General features: G+C 36.5%; 1 protein-coding gene across 1 annotated transcript in view; it reads left to right on the top strand.

Annotated features, from left to right (window-relative positions):
- The window catches only part of LOC117435751 (glucose-fructose oxidoreductase domain-containing protein 1-like), a 69,215-nt gene that overhangs the window by 1,441 nt on the left and 52,279 nt on the right, over nt 1–15,495 (top strand). The window lies entirely within an intron of this gene.

Below are 15,495 nucleotides of genomic sequence, written 5' to 3' on the forward strand. Positions count from 1 at the left end.
AAGAGTTAGGAATTGGAACATTTTTACAGGTTTCTTACTAGATACCTACTGTGACTGATATATAAAACACAGATACAAAATTACAGCAGTTAAATTCATTTTCAAAGTATAGACAGCAGTCAATTGCCTTTGTTCTTTAGAATGTTTCTGCAAAGGGAATTACCTGACTGTTTCAGTTCTTCAACACACTTTAGTCTGAAGGCAGAATGACTAGTGAGAAATCTGCACCACATGCTGTACTACCATGTCTCAGCAGCACTGGCCATTGCGAACATTCCCAACAGGGAAAAAAAAGATGTCAGTATTCTCCGTGTATTACCAGAGCAGGGATAGCACAAGATGAGCTGAGAGTGCAGAACTGTCTTCAAGACTCTCTGCTTGGCCCCCTGTTTTTAAACAGCCTGCTAGGTTTGGACGATGATTTTAGTTATCCATTACCAGTTAAAATTTATCACAATAATCACTATTATCTTAAATTATATTTCAACTCCCATTAAGTGCAACCTCACTGTAGTTAGTTCTTCCTCTCTCACACTTTCTTTTTGCACTATTAAATTGTTGGCTTTTTAAAATAAAGCTGTACACAGTTATCTCCCACAATAGAGGGTATTTAAAGTAATTTTCTGATCCCCAGTTTAATTAAGTGACACGTAACACATCCCCCACACCCCACATCACTATATGGAAGAGAGAGCAAGTAAACCTGTCTTTGATCCTTTTTAGCTTCAGGTGCCTGTCAGAAACACAGTTGTTGCCTAAAACATTTTATTATAAATCAGACAACTGCTGTCATCTTTTGTTTAGTTTATGTGCATCGTGAGGTTGAACTGATTTGCACAGTTCTTCTGTAACAAACAAGATATTGAATGCATCGATTGGACCAATAGCTGAAAATAAATTGTTAGAGTTATAAACTGAAGATGGCGGAAGACAGTGTGCCCAAGGCAACTGAAATATTATTGATGATGCAATTCCGATTTAACAGGAATATTCTGTATTTTGACTGGCAGCACTGAGTAAGATATTTTGAATGGCAAGTTAATACTGTATGGCAATGTGTTTATTTGCACAGTCCTTTAATATAGAATGGGTTAGATATGTAGAATAAGTAGAGAGGATTGTGAGACACGACCTCCTGTGATCAGCACTCAGCCACTGAAGCAGAGTGAGTGATCTTAAGCAGGACATTTTTAATACTGTGTTCAAACAGGAGCCCCCAGACAATTTGTATTTTATTTTGCCTCTGCTTTTTGGAATAACTGCTGAACTGGAATAAATTCAAATAATTTGTTGCACTAAACAGAGACAAATAAATCGGTAAGATCCATAAAAGGAATCATTTCTAAATTAATTCATGGCTCTTTTTTAATCAATGTCAATGGATCTGTCCGGATCTTGTAGGATCGACTACATTCTGTATCCAGCCTACAGTATTCATTAATAAAGTTGATGGTGTACTGTATGAAGAACACAGAGTTTGCTCATTATACAGTACACTGTGGTAAGAGTAAAAGAGCCACTGCATACCATGGTGTGTACTTTGTGTGTCTTAGTGTGATGCATGCATGTATTCATGCCCTGTAGATGCTGCTTCATAGGCATCTTTGTGTGTTTAGTAGCAGTTATTTATTTGCATGCTTCCCCTACAATACAGCATGCAGCTAACAGTCATACAGATACAGCTTGGATTATACAACATAAGTGATTCATTGTAAGAGGCGTTGGTAAGTCAATTGCCACTCCAGAAAACTAAATGAGTAGTAGTACACTAACTATGAAACAGTAGCTGTTAAGTACTTTAATGTGCATTGTATCTTTATAGTACAATTCACCTTTGCCTTGTTTTAGAAAATGTTCAGGACTGCAATTACGGAACCTCCAGGAAAAGCATGCCACATTATATTGTAATTGTAACTGGTTAATGTATGATACTTCTCTGAGTAATGGGAGATTTAATTGAAACACCTTCAATGCTACCATTGGGAATGGTGTCTAAGCATTGAAAAGGTCTGGCATTCACACATAATTTTTTTATGTAGATGTTTTAATTAGAACAGGAAACAATAGGAGTCAACAAGGTCTGGATTTTTCCCTTGAGTATTCCCTTGACATAAACTAGTGTATACATTGGGATTCAGTATTTCTCTTAGGGTGCCCCTTTATGCAAAGCTATACAACAGTCATGCATGTCAGCAGTTTATTTTTGGTCCAAGGTGTATAATAACAAAGGATGGAAATGTAACCTGAAACTGCACTAGTTTTTTTGTTCATGTCATGGGATCATCTTGACTTCAATTATTCGCCAATATTTTGTGGGGCGAAATTCAGGTCTTATTGTCACCCACTTTATATATTTAATGATTGGGGTTTATTGGTTACAGGATACAAAACACATACCGACATACAGATTTTGAATAGCGATACGTATTGATTAATGTTTTTGCTTTAGGCAAGGCTAGATTAAACACCCAAAGTAACTGAAATGAGAATCTATTGAAAATCAGAACTCCATGGCTTTTGTTTTAATAATGTTTTGCTAAATTGTTAAGGCAATAAATAATGAACACGGTTTAGAAAATGGTGTAATGCAGTATTATAATGGTGTAACAGACATCATACTGTGTCTTTGAATATTGTTTTTTTAGTTTTGCATAACTAGCTACTTTCATTTGCATCAACTACATTTGTATTAACACTGTTACTACGTTTGAGTAACACTTGCTGTATTACTCATGGGTAACACTTTTTCTTCAATGTACAGTGACAATGAAATTATTTGTAGGACATTATTTAAATTCATACAGGGTCAAATTCAGACCGACCTTGATTGCTGACGCTATACATAATATCTGGAAATAAAAAAATGGCCTGTTTTATGTGTTGACCTGTACAATAACAAATACTAGAATGCCTACAGATCTTAGTAGTTAAAACATTATATAGTATATTCATAAATAAGTATCTTTCTATCTTGCTATAATGTATTTTGTGAACATAGTTCATTAAGTAGAGAATCAAGCCCTTAATGCATGTTCTTTGCTGTAGCATCCATTCAAACCTGGCAAGATAAACTACAGATGAATGTGCCAGTAATGCCAGCTGTGATTAGAAATGCAAAGCAATCTGATCGATTGGTGGTTAAATGAATGAATGAATAAATAAATAAATAACCTTTTTCAAGTTCCTTGATACATGTGCAGTATGTAAGCCAAGTTAAAATCTTGTCAAAGTCCTTGCTCCATGGGTGTTTTGCTAGATATTAAATTGTCCCTAAAGAGGAAAACTTATCAAAGTATTTGTACTCCAAACATCAGCTACGGGTAGTTCTGTTGGGCACACCTCAAGTTGTTCTACTGGTTTTGTCATATAAATATCTATCCAGTTAGAACTGGGCGAAGGCCATTCAAAGCAGAATGAAATTCATTTTAATCACCACTAACCGCAAGGTGAAAGGCTTCTCATTAACAATCCATGGAGCTACTGTACCAGACTGATTGTCATCATTTTGCTCAGTGGGTTAGAGCCAGTAACGGATTCACCGGATAAATAAAGTCTGTTAGGTTGAACTTCCTCTTAAGTGGAACTGAAAAGGGAAAAGGAAGACAATAAAGTATTCTGAAGAATGTGTTTGCTTTGCATATCAGTGCACATTATGCTACTTGAAATTGGCAGTGACCCAAATGGAATGTTGAATCCGGTTTTATACCTGGTGATTTATGCATTTATGACCGGTGGAAATGCTATGAATGTGTGAACATTTGGTGGGGGTTGCTCTGCACAGCAACAGCACAGTACAAATAGAGTTCCAATCAAAGTGATTTAATTTATGCTATTAGTTGTCCTTTTTTAAACAAATATAGTGTTTTGTATTGTTATTCTTCAGTGTCACTTTCTTGAGAATGTTGTGTCTATGGAAATTGAATTACATAGCAAATATCAACAGCCTCCTGACTTCTCTTCAAAAAAAATACTTTCAAGAACCTCAGCAATTAAAAATAATAGAAACAAATGTAGAAAGTAGAAAGCAATACTTGATAATCACTGACAATAACCATGCTAGTGTTCATTCATTTACAGTAAGAATAAATACATGCATGCATTTACCAACATCAATGACAAAGTAGCTTGTTTGTGTTCTGCCACCTGGACAGCCTGGAACTTACAAAAAAATACTTGTGTGTTTGTCAGACACAGACGGCAAGTATTGTTAAATTTCTTGATATGTGACGGCGTCACAAGACCACCCAGACAAACTGAAATCACCTTTCCCACTATGAAAACCAGAATGTCAAGTGTAGCTGGTTTGATGGGCTCTGGAATTGTGCAAATATAAAAAGCTCCTACTGGTGGGTAATGTTTTGTTTGTGCACAGCATTGCTCAATGGACTCCAGTGACATGCAAAATGTTATCAAGTCCATTTATTGCAAATTCCTGTGAATAGTTAAGACATGACCTTTTAGAAACAAAAGCAGGCTTTCCCTGAATCACTTTCATCATACTCATTTCAAATGCAAGTATACTCAACTGCTACGTTTCTTTATTAGGCTCTCTCACAGTTCACATCGCACCCTTCTACGCTATACAGATGTTTCGTTTTTGTGGTTCTTATATAGCAGGTGATCCTCAGAATTTATGTATGAGTTCATCATTCCATGTGCTTTTGGTACATTGAACTAGAAATCCCACAAGACTTTAAGTACAGTGATATTTTTATCTCTCAGAAACTTAACTAAAACAGTATAAGCTTGTGGAAACCAGGTAATTAAAAAACTTATACAACAGGCAAAAACTAAATTGATGTAAGCTTCCTAAAAGTTAACAGTTACAGTAATAGGTCTTGGTGTCCAGTATTGTTGCTGCCATGATGAAATGTTTATATTTAGTTCATGCAATAGGAAGTGTTGTGTGATGCATTGCTGCAATGGATACTGCTGACCCTTGAGAGTGAAGACATGGTAATGGAATAAGAGCTTGAAAAAAACTGTTGTCCAGAGGGATCTGTCCTGAGTGCTCTGGTTAAGATATTAATTTGGGAACTGCAAGGTCGCTGGTCTGTGTCCAGCCTCTGTCTGTTACAATGTGACCTTTCAAGGTGTATTCTATGACTCTTTCAATACAGTTCCATCACAAGTGATCCAGTAGAAATTAACCTATTTTTGTCATGTAAAGAAATTATTTGGATAGGACATTTAGCAGTATAATGAGTCAAACTATTTTTGGTGGAAATAGTATGTCAATTAGGAAGGGCCTAATTTATTATAATAATTCCACCAAAAACAGTCTCACTCATTATACTGCTAAAGGCCTTATCCAAAGCATTTCTTTACATTAATTGACATATGTTTTACCTCAGCAGAATGATCTGATAAGAACAACTATTCACAATGAGTAAAACACACTGAGTTTGTAAGCTTCATAAACATGACCAATAATCTGTTCCCAACATGTGTGGAGATAGAATGTCCATCCGGATATATCCTCTTTTTAAACACATAATCACTATGGGTGCATAAGCCATGCATACCAGACAGTGAGCTCTCAAATATTTAATACTGGCATAAATCTCTTTTTTAAGTGCTCCCTCTTTATCTTTTTCTCTGCGTCTTGCACACGCCAAAGGGCAATGTTTATTCTTCAAGAGATGGCTGAATAGTGACTTAAGCATGGAAACCTTTTAATATTTGAAATTAAGTCTTGTGGTTTGGAAATAACATCCTGCTGTCAACGATGCATATTTCCCTTCATGTTGCGCTGTTTTCATTTACTTGATTTGTTTGAATTGATCTGTGTTTGCTGCTCTTTCAGCATTCTTTTAGATAAGCATGGAAATACCGTGACCATTTCCAATACTAAAATATGTTCTAATAATATCCTAGGCTACTATTACAGCACTACACTAATTGTACCTTTTATACTTTTATTGACTATGCCAAATTCACAACGGATCAGAATATTGGGCCAAACCTGCAGTTCAAAAGTTAAACTAAGCTTCAGAGATTGTAATCGTACACTGCATTGTTATAACAGTGTTCCCTGTTTACTAAGCACAGCAGAATGTACTGGGGGACGGACACGGACACTATCCAAGCAACAAAAATGCAAATGAGTAACATGGTTGATTGTATCTGGGTTTAGGTTACATCTTTAGCAAATGGCTGAACATTCAGTTGGTAAACTGAACTAATATGTATACAAGTTTAAACTTGACACTCCTATAACAGTGGAGTTATTAAAAGGGCACAGTTGACTGCAGTCAATTTAATTCATCAGTGCAGCAGGATTATGATATCAAGTTTTTTATATTCACCTTTTTGTAAAGATTTATATTTTGGGAGGATGGTTGCGCCACGTAATGGATTGTATGTCTTGCATGTGTCTTTTATGGGAAAACCACATGAATACAGTATTATGCTTGGGTTGTTGGCTAGTTCACTGTCCAGCATTTATTGCAGATCAGGCTACTGTCACAGTTTGTACAGGCTGTTATTATGACCATCCAAATATGGTATGCTGCTGTTATTAACTTTACAGTGATAACTAGACAATTTGTAGGTGCTCTGTTTTTTTTAATTTAAAAGAGGAATTCAGTCTGAAAGTAGCAGAACATTTTAGTGTTCTGCAGTATATCGATACCTGTGGTATATCATGATACCAAAATCCTACGATACCTAATATCGGGGCAAAATACAAATATCAAAGTATAGCGGTTTTTTGATACAGTGTTTTTTTTTTTGTTTTGTTTTGTTTTTTTTGAGCTTTTAAAACAAAACTCTGTAATTGTGTGCTTTAAAAACAATATGAACTAAGCTTACTCATTTCTGCTTAGCGGAAGTGACCAACTACCCTGCACGTTCTGGGAAAACTAAATTACTGCAGCAGTCATGGTGAATGCTGGAGAGAGAAGATTGATGTTGTATTTCAGCCAGATGACAACAGCAATCTGGTTGCGGAAAGTCAACATGTTGAAAGTGTTTTAAAGAAGTGAAAAACGAAGGAGGAAATGCCACCAATTTATTGAAACGTCTTTCAAATCACCACCTCAATCTCTTTGCCGAAGTTCACTTTTACTGTAGTTTCTTTAGTTCTTTTAGTTTAAGTGAATCCCAGTGCATATTACTTATAAAAAAGGTCACAGCGAAGTTAACACATAAAACAGGAGTGCGCTAGCAGCTGATCAAAAGGGAGTTCATTGATGCTTGTTTATTTCGTCATTACAGTGCGTTTGCTAGAAGCTGCAATATCATTTGCTGACATGTGTCATTAAAACTCAAACACATGTCAAAAATGTTTTTTTATTCTTTGGAGTTTGTGTTCATCCGTATTTTATGTGCCTGTAATGTGATCGCTGTGAAAATCCTGTGTTTTAAAGGGTATGCAAGACCGGTGGAAAGACCAGAATGAATACAGACTTCATTGCCAGCACATGTTTCCCTAACAGGATCAATGTGACACTTCACCTGCAGAGGAAAGCACAAGAGCTATAAAGCTTCCGAGTCACACTACAAAAGTCTGTCAATGCAGATTGCTACAGGTTCAGCATGAAAGCAATACAAAATACTTGCAGTTTATTGTAGTAGCCAGACTACTTTCTTTGCAAGATTTTTAACAATCAAGAGAGCATGATGGGCCGAATGGGTTCCTCTCGCTAGTACAATGTCTTATGTTCTTATTTAATATGGACTGGGGTGTTGTTTTCACGGAAACATTTATAGCCTTAAACAGAATTCTGTTCTAATAGCACGTAAGAGGAAGGCATCTACATTAGTGGTCCATTTCTTTTAGAAATGTAGCATTGAATATAATGCTTAACTTTGAATTTTTCACTATTGAATTGCATATGTTAGCAGTGTTTTTAGTAAAGCAGTTCTTATTTTATTAAATTATCTGGAAATGGTGATTTTCAAAATATCTAACACTATAAAATTGTAAAATTAACGCATGGTGTTTAAAATTAAGGAACGCAACATTTATGTGTATTCCCTATGTAACACGTTACTGTGTTTGTTTAAAAAGAAATGTTTTACAGTGTACATGAATCAATCAGGCTAGTCTAGTTTAGCATTATACTGTGTTTGGTTGTTTTACTTTCTAAAATATTTGAACAGTATAGATTCATGGAGGTGTTATGTTGTATGTGACTAAGAATTTAAGAAATTTTACAAAAAAGAGGAGGTCCATTTGGCTCATCTTGTTCATTTGGTTGTTCATTGATCCAATCAAGATCCTCATCAAGCCATTTCTTGAAGTACCCATGTGAATCAGCTTCCACAACAGTGGCTGATTTTTTCATTGCTTGCTCACATTTTTTTAGCTCTTCTGAGATACCCCTGTATGTAAAACATCTGGCTTAGTTATAAAAAGTCTGCTTCTAGGAAAGTATTTATGTGTTATTTAGTTATACATAAGAATTAAGAAATTCCTTAGAATTGGAGTATTTGAAGCTGGCCAAAATGCCAGAGTTCTCTATTTATATGTAAGAAATAAGTGTTGCACTTTCTCACCAGTCTTATTTGAATTTCATAGTTGGAGGCAATGGCCTGTGAGTACACTGGAATTTTCAGTTTTCATGTATGTGTGTGTGTGTATGTATGTATATGTATATGTACAGTGCCTTGCATAAGTATTCACCCCCCTTGGACTTTTCCACATTTTGTAGTGTTACAACCTGGAATTAAAATGGATTTAATTAGGATTTTTTGTCACTGATCTACAAAAAATAGTCCATAATGTCGAAGTGGGGAAAAAGATTGACATATTTTTCAAAATTATTTACAAATAAAAAACTGAAAAGTCTTGATGGCATAAGTATTCAACCCCATTGCTGTGACACCCCTAAATAAGCTCTGGTGCAACCAATTGCCTTCAGAAGTCACTTAATTAGTTGAATGGAGTCCACCTGTGTGCAATTAAAGTGTCACATGATCTCAGATTAAATACACCTGTTTCTGGAAGGCCCCAGAGTTTGTTAGAGAGTATATCTAAACAAACAGCATCATGAAGACCAAGGAGCTATCAAAACAAGTCAGGGATAAAGTTCTGGAGAAGCACCAATCAGTGTTGAGCTATAAAAAAATATCCCAAACTTTGAACATCCCCGGAGCACCGTTAAATCCATTATTAAAAAATGGAAAGAATATGGCACAACCGCGACTCTGCCTAGAGAAGGCCGTCCACCAAAACTCAGTGACCAGGTAAGGAGGGCATTAGTCAGAGAAGCAACCAAGAGGCCAATGGTAACTCTGAAGGAGCTGGAGAGATCCACAGCTGAGATGGGAGAAACCGTCCATGGGACAACTATAACCCGGACACTCCACAAAGCTGGGCTTTATGGAAGAGTGGTGAGAAGAAAGCCATTGCTGAAAAAAACCCATATCAAATCCCGTTTGTATTTTGCCAAAAGACATGTGGGAGACACAGCAAACATGTGGAAAAAGGTTCTCTGGTCTGATGAGACCAAAATTGAACTTTTTGGCCTTAGCGCAAAACGCTATGTGTGGCACAAAGCCAACACTGCTCATCACTCTGAGAACACCATCCCCACGGTGAAGCATGGTGGTGGCAGCATCATGTTATGGGGATGCTTTTCATCGGCAGGGACTGGGAAACTGGTCAGGATTGAGGGCAAGATGGATGGAGCCAAATACAGGGAAATTCTAGAGGAAAACCTGTTTCAGTCTGCAAGAGACCTGGGGCTGGGGCAGAGATTCACCTTCCAGCAGGACAATGACCCTAAACACATAGCCAAAGCTACACTGGAGTGGTTTAAAAACAAGAACCTGAATGTCTTGGAATGGCCCAGTCAAAGCCCAGACCTCAATCCGATTTAGAATCTGTGGCAAGAGACAATTTGTTGCAAAAAAAGGAATTTGGCAGCCATTTAAAATGTGATGGACATAAAATCCAAAGTATCGCGATAATATTGAATATCATGATACTGTGCATGGTGGGTTTCCTTTCAAGGACTTTGTTGGTAGATATGATGTTGTATCTCATTACTTATTACGCTTAACAGTTGACAATGGTTTTTGAAAAAAAAAAAGGTTATTTTCATTCTACCAACGTATTTCCATGGGTGCTGATGGTCCAATGTGCATTAATATCCTCAGCTCATTCTGTTTTTCCAGGAACACAAGGCATCTAACACTTATCCTCAAACAGTGCATCTCAAACTAATGATGTTAAGTATTTATTTTAGGTTTAATCAGGGAGGCCTACAAGATTTACAAAGAAATAAATAAATAAATATCCTCTTCATAGAGAGATAATACCACAACATAATGTGCTACAGAACTGCAAGAGTTATGACAAACACATTACGTATCCTTTGCTATGTCCTGTGTTGTCCGTATTGCAGTGCTGTATTTTTAAGCATAGTGCTGACTTTTAAAAAAAATAAATCAACCTGCCATTCACCAGGTTAAAAAATAAATAAAATGTCTGCGACCGAACGCATTGTATCTAGATCACTATCAATTCTGTAACAATGCTGGTTTTCTGTTCCCACAATATGGATCACTGCGATCCTTAGAAGACATTTATTTTCTCCTGGCATGAAATATTTTTCCTGGCAAATGTTCCTGAGTAAAAGTTTTAAAAAAGCAATTTCCTTGTGTTTAAATAATGTACATATATGATGTGTGAATAAAAAAATTGAAAAAAAACTATTGGGAATGTTTTTTTTTATGAACAGTTTTTTTTATTTGTTTGGAAACATAGTTAAGTCTCAGTGCCTCCTCGGAAAGCAGAGCATTTAATGTACTTGCTTGTACTTGTGGCTGAGCTGGCAAAGTGCAGCCTTGCCGTAGTTCTCTCTAATAATATGATATCAACTAAATAACAAAGCCATACAGAATTGAAAGATATTCCAGACTCAACCCATCCTTTCAGAATAATTTTCTTAGCTGCTGTCACACCCGCTAGGACAATTCGTCTTGAATGTAAAGTAAGGGTCAGTTGGGAATCCTCAGCAAGAAGGAGCACTCCAGGACACTTTGGCACCTGTACTCCAAGTAATTTGACCATGACCAAAGTGATGAATTTCCAGAAAGCCTTCATTTTTGGACATTCATAAAATCTATGTGTCAATTTAAAATTAATCAATTGGTGTGCCAGATTCTTGGATGATGTAAAGATGTTGTCCCAGATTCTATCCCAGTTGGGAGTGACACCAAGCTTACTAAGTTCTCTGTCACAAATAATAGTCAACGGGAGGGGTCTGGAATTATGGGAAGTAAAACAATTGTAAAGAGAAGAAACTAGGCACCTTGTGGCAGACAATGAGACAAATAGTTTAACTACGGGGTGGGTGGACAGAGGGGCATCCCAGGGGAAACCATTAACGCGAAGGGATGAGTGTAGTCTAAGAGATAGAAAGAAAGAAAACCCAGGGAGCGAGTATGTTTCCTTAATATCCTGGAATGTGCGTAAACCTTTACCATTAAAAATATCGTTCAAAATATAAACACCTTGTGGACAAGGTGGGAATGCAAAAGGTTGAGAACCCGTCAACAGAAGGGAGTTATTCCAAATTGGTGAAAGCTTGTGTAATTTAACAGAAATGTTAAAAAAAAACTATTCACTTTCCTCCATACATCCATTGCGTTTGCTATAATCAGACCGATTTTAAGAGATTGAGCTTGTTTGAGACCACCAAAAGGAAGATTTTGTAGTCTCTTCCATTGATCTCCATGCACAAGTGGTCTCCGGGTTCATGCAGATTTTAAAAACTCAATTGGCAGGTCCAGTAATACAATTTAAAATTTGGAAGGGCTAAACCTTCAAGTATTTTTGGGCGCTGCAGTGTTGCTAATCTAATTTTTGGGCGCTTACCATTCCAGATAAAACTAGAGCATGTGGAATTCATTTTTTCTATATATTTATGTGGAAGTGATAAGGGAAGCATGGAGAACACACATCTGACTCGTGGAAGAATATTCATGTTTAGAGATGAAAATCTGCCATGCAGAGTGAGCTGCAGGGGTGACCATCTGAGTAAGTCAGATTTGATTTTAGTCAGAGCACTTATAAAGTTTTTGTTGAAACTGAGTGCATATCTTGATGCCCAGATAAGTAAAACCAGTGGACTGAAGCTGGTTCATCAAGATGTAGAGGGGACTTTTTAGCTGAGTTCAGAGGCATTTTATAGAGTGAAATTGAACCAAATTCATCAAATAATTTAAGAGCTTGGGGAAGTGACTCAGATATATCTGAGAGGAATAACAGTATGCCATCTGCATAGAGAGATATGTCATGTTTAGAGCTTGTTACATCAATAGGGGTGACCAAAGGGTTTTGCCTAACAGCCTGAGTGAGGAGCTCCAACGAGAGAGCAAACAAAATAGAAGAGAGGGAGGACATCCTTGCCGTGTGCCCCTGGCAAGCGCACATTGAGAGGATGTAACGGGGCCTGTCTGCACACATGCAGTCGGGTTGTTATGTAAAGCAGGTATCATATTCGTGAACGTTCAACCAAAGCCAAAACGCCCCAGGACTGCCCACAAGTAATTCCATTCCAACCGATCAAAGGCCTTCTCAGCATCCAGAGATAGAACAGCACAAGATGCAGACTGATGAGTCAATTACGTGAAGGAGGCGATGCAGATTGTCTGATGCTAGGCAGCCCTTCATGAAACCCTTCCATTGAAAGGTGTAAACTACCCCACTAACTGCATTATTACCCATGTTTAAGTTGTTTTTAGTAGTGTACAGTGTGTGTGTTGGAGGACCTAATAATGTTTTAAACAAGGGTGTAACAAAGGCCATGTGTGCCATCTATAACCACACTGGTAATGTAAAGGTATTTAATCTTAAGAGTCCCTTCCGGTATGTACAAAAATGTACAGTAAAGCCATTCTTAGTTTTGTCAGTTGAAATGAATATGTTTGTTTTTAGAGGTTTGGTTTTCTGTGGACATTTATTCTAAAATATGATGCATGTTGTCATTATTTAACATTTCTTACACGTCTGAATTCTCCAGTGTGAGAAAGCAGAGTCTGTTGAAGTTTAGTAATATTAAAGAAACTAGTTAAAGGTCTGCAAACTGTCTTCAGCAATGTGGGTCAACACCAATTTTCTTTTTTTTTTTTTTACTGAAGGTGACTTCTGTTACTATTCACTCTGACAATGCTTCCACTAACTTCTTTTTACAGGAAACACCCACAGAGATGATATTTTTGCATAGGTTTATAAAAGCAATATAACATTTTATTGAAACTTTGAGTTAACAGCATGAGTCATTAAATGTGACTTGCACATTCAGATCTCGTCCTTATCATGATATGCACTGGTGTATATGAAAAGTATTAAGTAGTATTAAGTAGTACTTTAGAAGTACTGTTTCACTCAAGGTGACTTTGTTCTCAGGAAACCGTGGGAGGAGTTTAGCCACTACTAAGAATTATTATCATCAGCCACAGCAAATGGTTGCCACGTGCAAATGAGAAGAAGCTGGGTAAATTCAGTACAGTACAGCTTGTAGCTTAAAAATAGGATTTTCCTAGTTGGTACTGCGTATGACTACTTATGTATGCCAAGTTCAAGTATTTATATAGAGAGAGCAGACTATATGGGGGAGATTAAAGTAACAGCATCCCATTCCGGGGTCTGGTTCTGTTGACTGTAAATTATATATGTGTATGCAGTGGCATGTTGTGTTTTTATTTGGTTTGTTTGTTTTAATATACAGGAAGTTGGTGTATTCCATATCATATACACCGTGCAGTGTGGCTCAGCATTATTGACATATTCATAACCAATGTTCTCAGACACTTTCCGTTGTTAGGTTAAGGTTGACAGTGTTTTGTAACAGGTATTGCACAAAAAGGTCAACTTATTTACCAAGGCTTTGTGGTTCCTGTTTCACAACGCAGTAAATAAACCATGGACCATAAATACACATTTATTTTCGGAAAAAAACGAAGGTAGAAACTGTTGTTTGTACTGTTTGCATTCCTTAAGGCCTTTTTGCACTGCTTTGAATCTGGTTGGTTGGAGTTTGCTGCATGTAGTCAACTCTGGCCCTCAAGATCCAATCCAGTCTAGGTTTTTACTCCAAGCAGGTTCTAATCTAGTTAATTGAAGCTGCTAAGAGGTGATTAACTAATTTAGGACCTGGTTGGAATAAAGACCAGGAATGGAATAGTTCTCGAGGGCTAGAGTTGAGTATCACTGATCTATGGGGTGTCAACCTAAAACCTAATGCAATACTGAAAAGCATGCACAGCGCAGATGCAGAACCAGTTGTAAGGTATGGCTACCGCTTTCTATAAAGGGACATTCCAGCTCAAGTAGGACTAGTAATTTTCTGTGGACGGAATCACAGAATTAGATATTTTGTAGACAGTTATGTTATTTTTACTTTTATCTTTTATATTTTGCACTACACCCAGCCAAGCTGAGTTTATTCATCATGTGACTTCAATCATGTGTCTCTGCTGAAACTCGACATGGCACCAACGAAGAAAAAAAAAAATCAGTGTTTCAGCAAAAGACAGAGCTAAAACATTTTCTGATTATCTATATGAGGATGGTGGGATACTATTCATCAGGTTTTGCTGTAATTCGCGTGATTATGTACGAGTCAATACCATTAAGCTCATAATGCTAGTCGTAAACACGTAGAGAACAAGAAAGCAAATAAGATGGCAACAATGGCAAAGCACTGCATTCTATGCTGAAAAAATTAGATCTAAGGTAAGTTAAATTAATTGCATATTTAATTATTGTTTAGTTTATTTGTTTCCACGCTACCTGCATTTAATAAAGCTATAATTAGCAATGCTAAACCAAAACAGTTTCTTAATTAAATTATGTTACCTGACGACGAAGAGACAAGAAACGAGCTCAAAGCTATTTTTCTAGCTATACATTTGTGGATGTAGTTACCTCACTACACACCGTTTGTTTCATAAAGACAGTGAGACACACCTCTTGTTAAATTTAGCAAATAACAAGTCAGAATTAGCCAATAAACAATTGGGGTGACTAATTATGCATTTACATTAAAAGGGGCACTATTTAAATTACAATCAGGTGATACACAGCAGAGGACCTGTGTAGAGCAACGAGTCAGTCAACATTCCTTTTATCAAAGTGATTAATATTTAAAAAATATGAATTATGTTATTGTTATTGTAATGCCAGCAGTAAGCTAAACATGTCTTTTCAAAACACCTTCATTTGTAGACTGAACTACAGTGTCAGTGGAAGACTGTAAATATGATTCTCACAACAGTGCTGGACATTTGTTTTCTGAACTGTTGTAATATAATAAAGTTTTCCTGCTTATTTTAATGCCAGCAATGAGCCAAGTGATATTTATAAAGTGTTTTCAGGTGCTTTACTTACTATTATAGCAACAAGAGTCTGATTGAAAATCTTGACTTTAATATATATATATATATATATATATATATATATATATATATATATATATATATATATATATATATATTGTGGTAATAGTTATTAATTTACTTATTTTAACTATCAACATT

Source organism: Acipenser ruthenus, chromosome 3 (genome assembly GCF_902713425.1).
Source record: "Acipenser ruthenus chromosome 3, fAciRut3.2 maternal haplotype, whole genome shotgun sequence".
Taxonomy (NCBI): Eukaryota; Metazoa; Chordata; class Actinopteri; order Acipenseriformes; family Acipenseridae; genus Acipenser; species Acipenser ruthenus.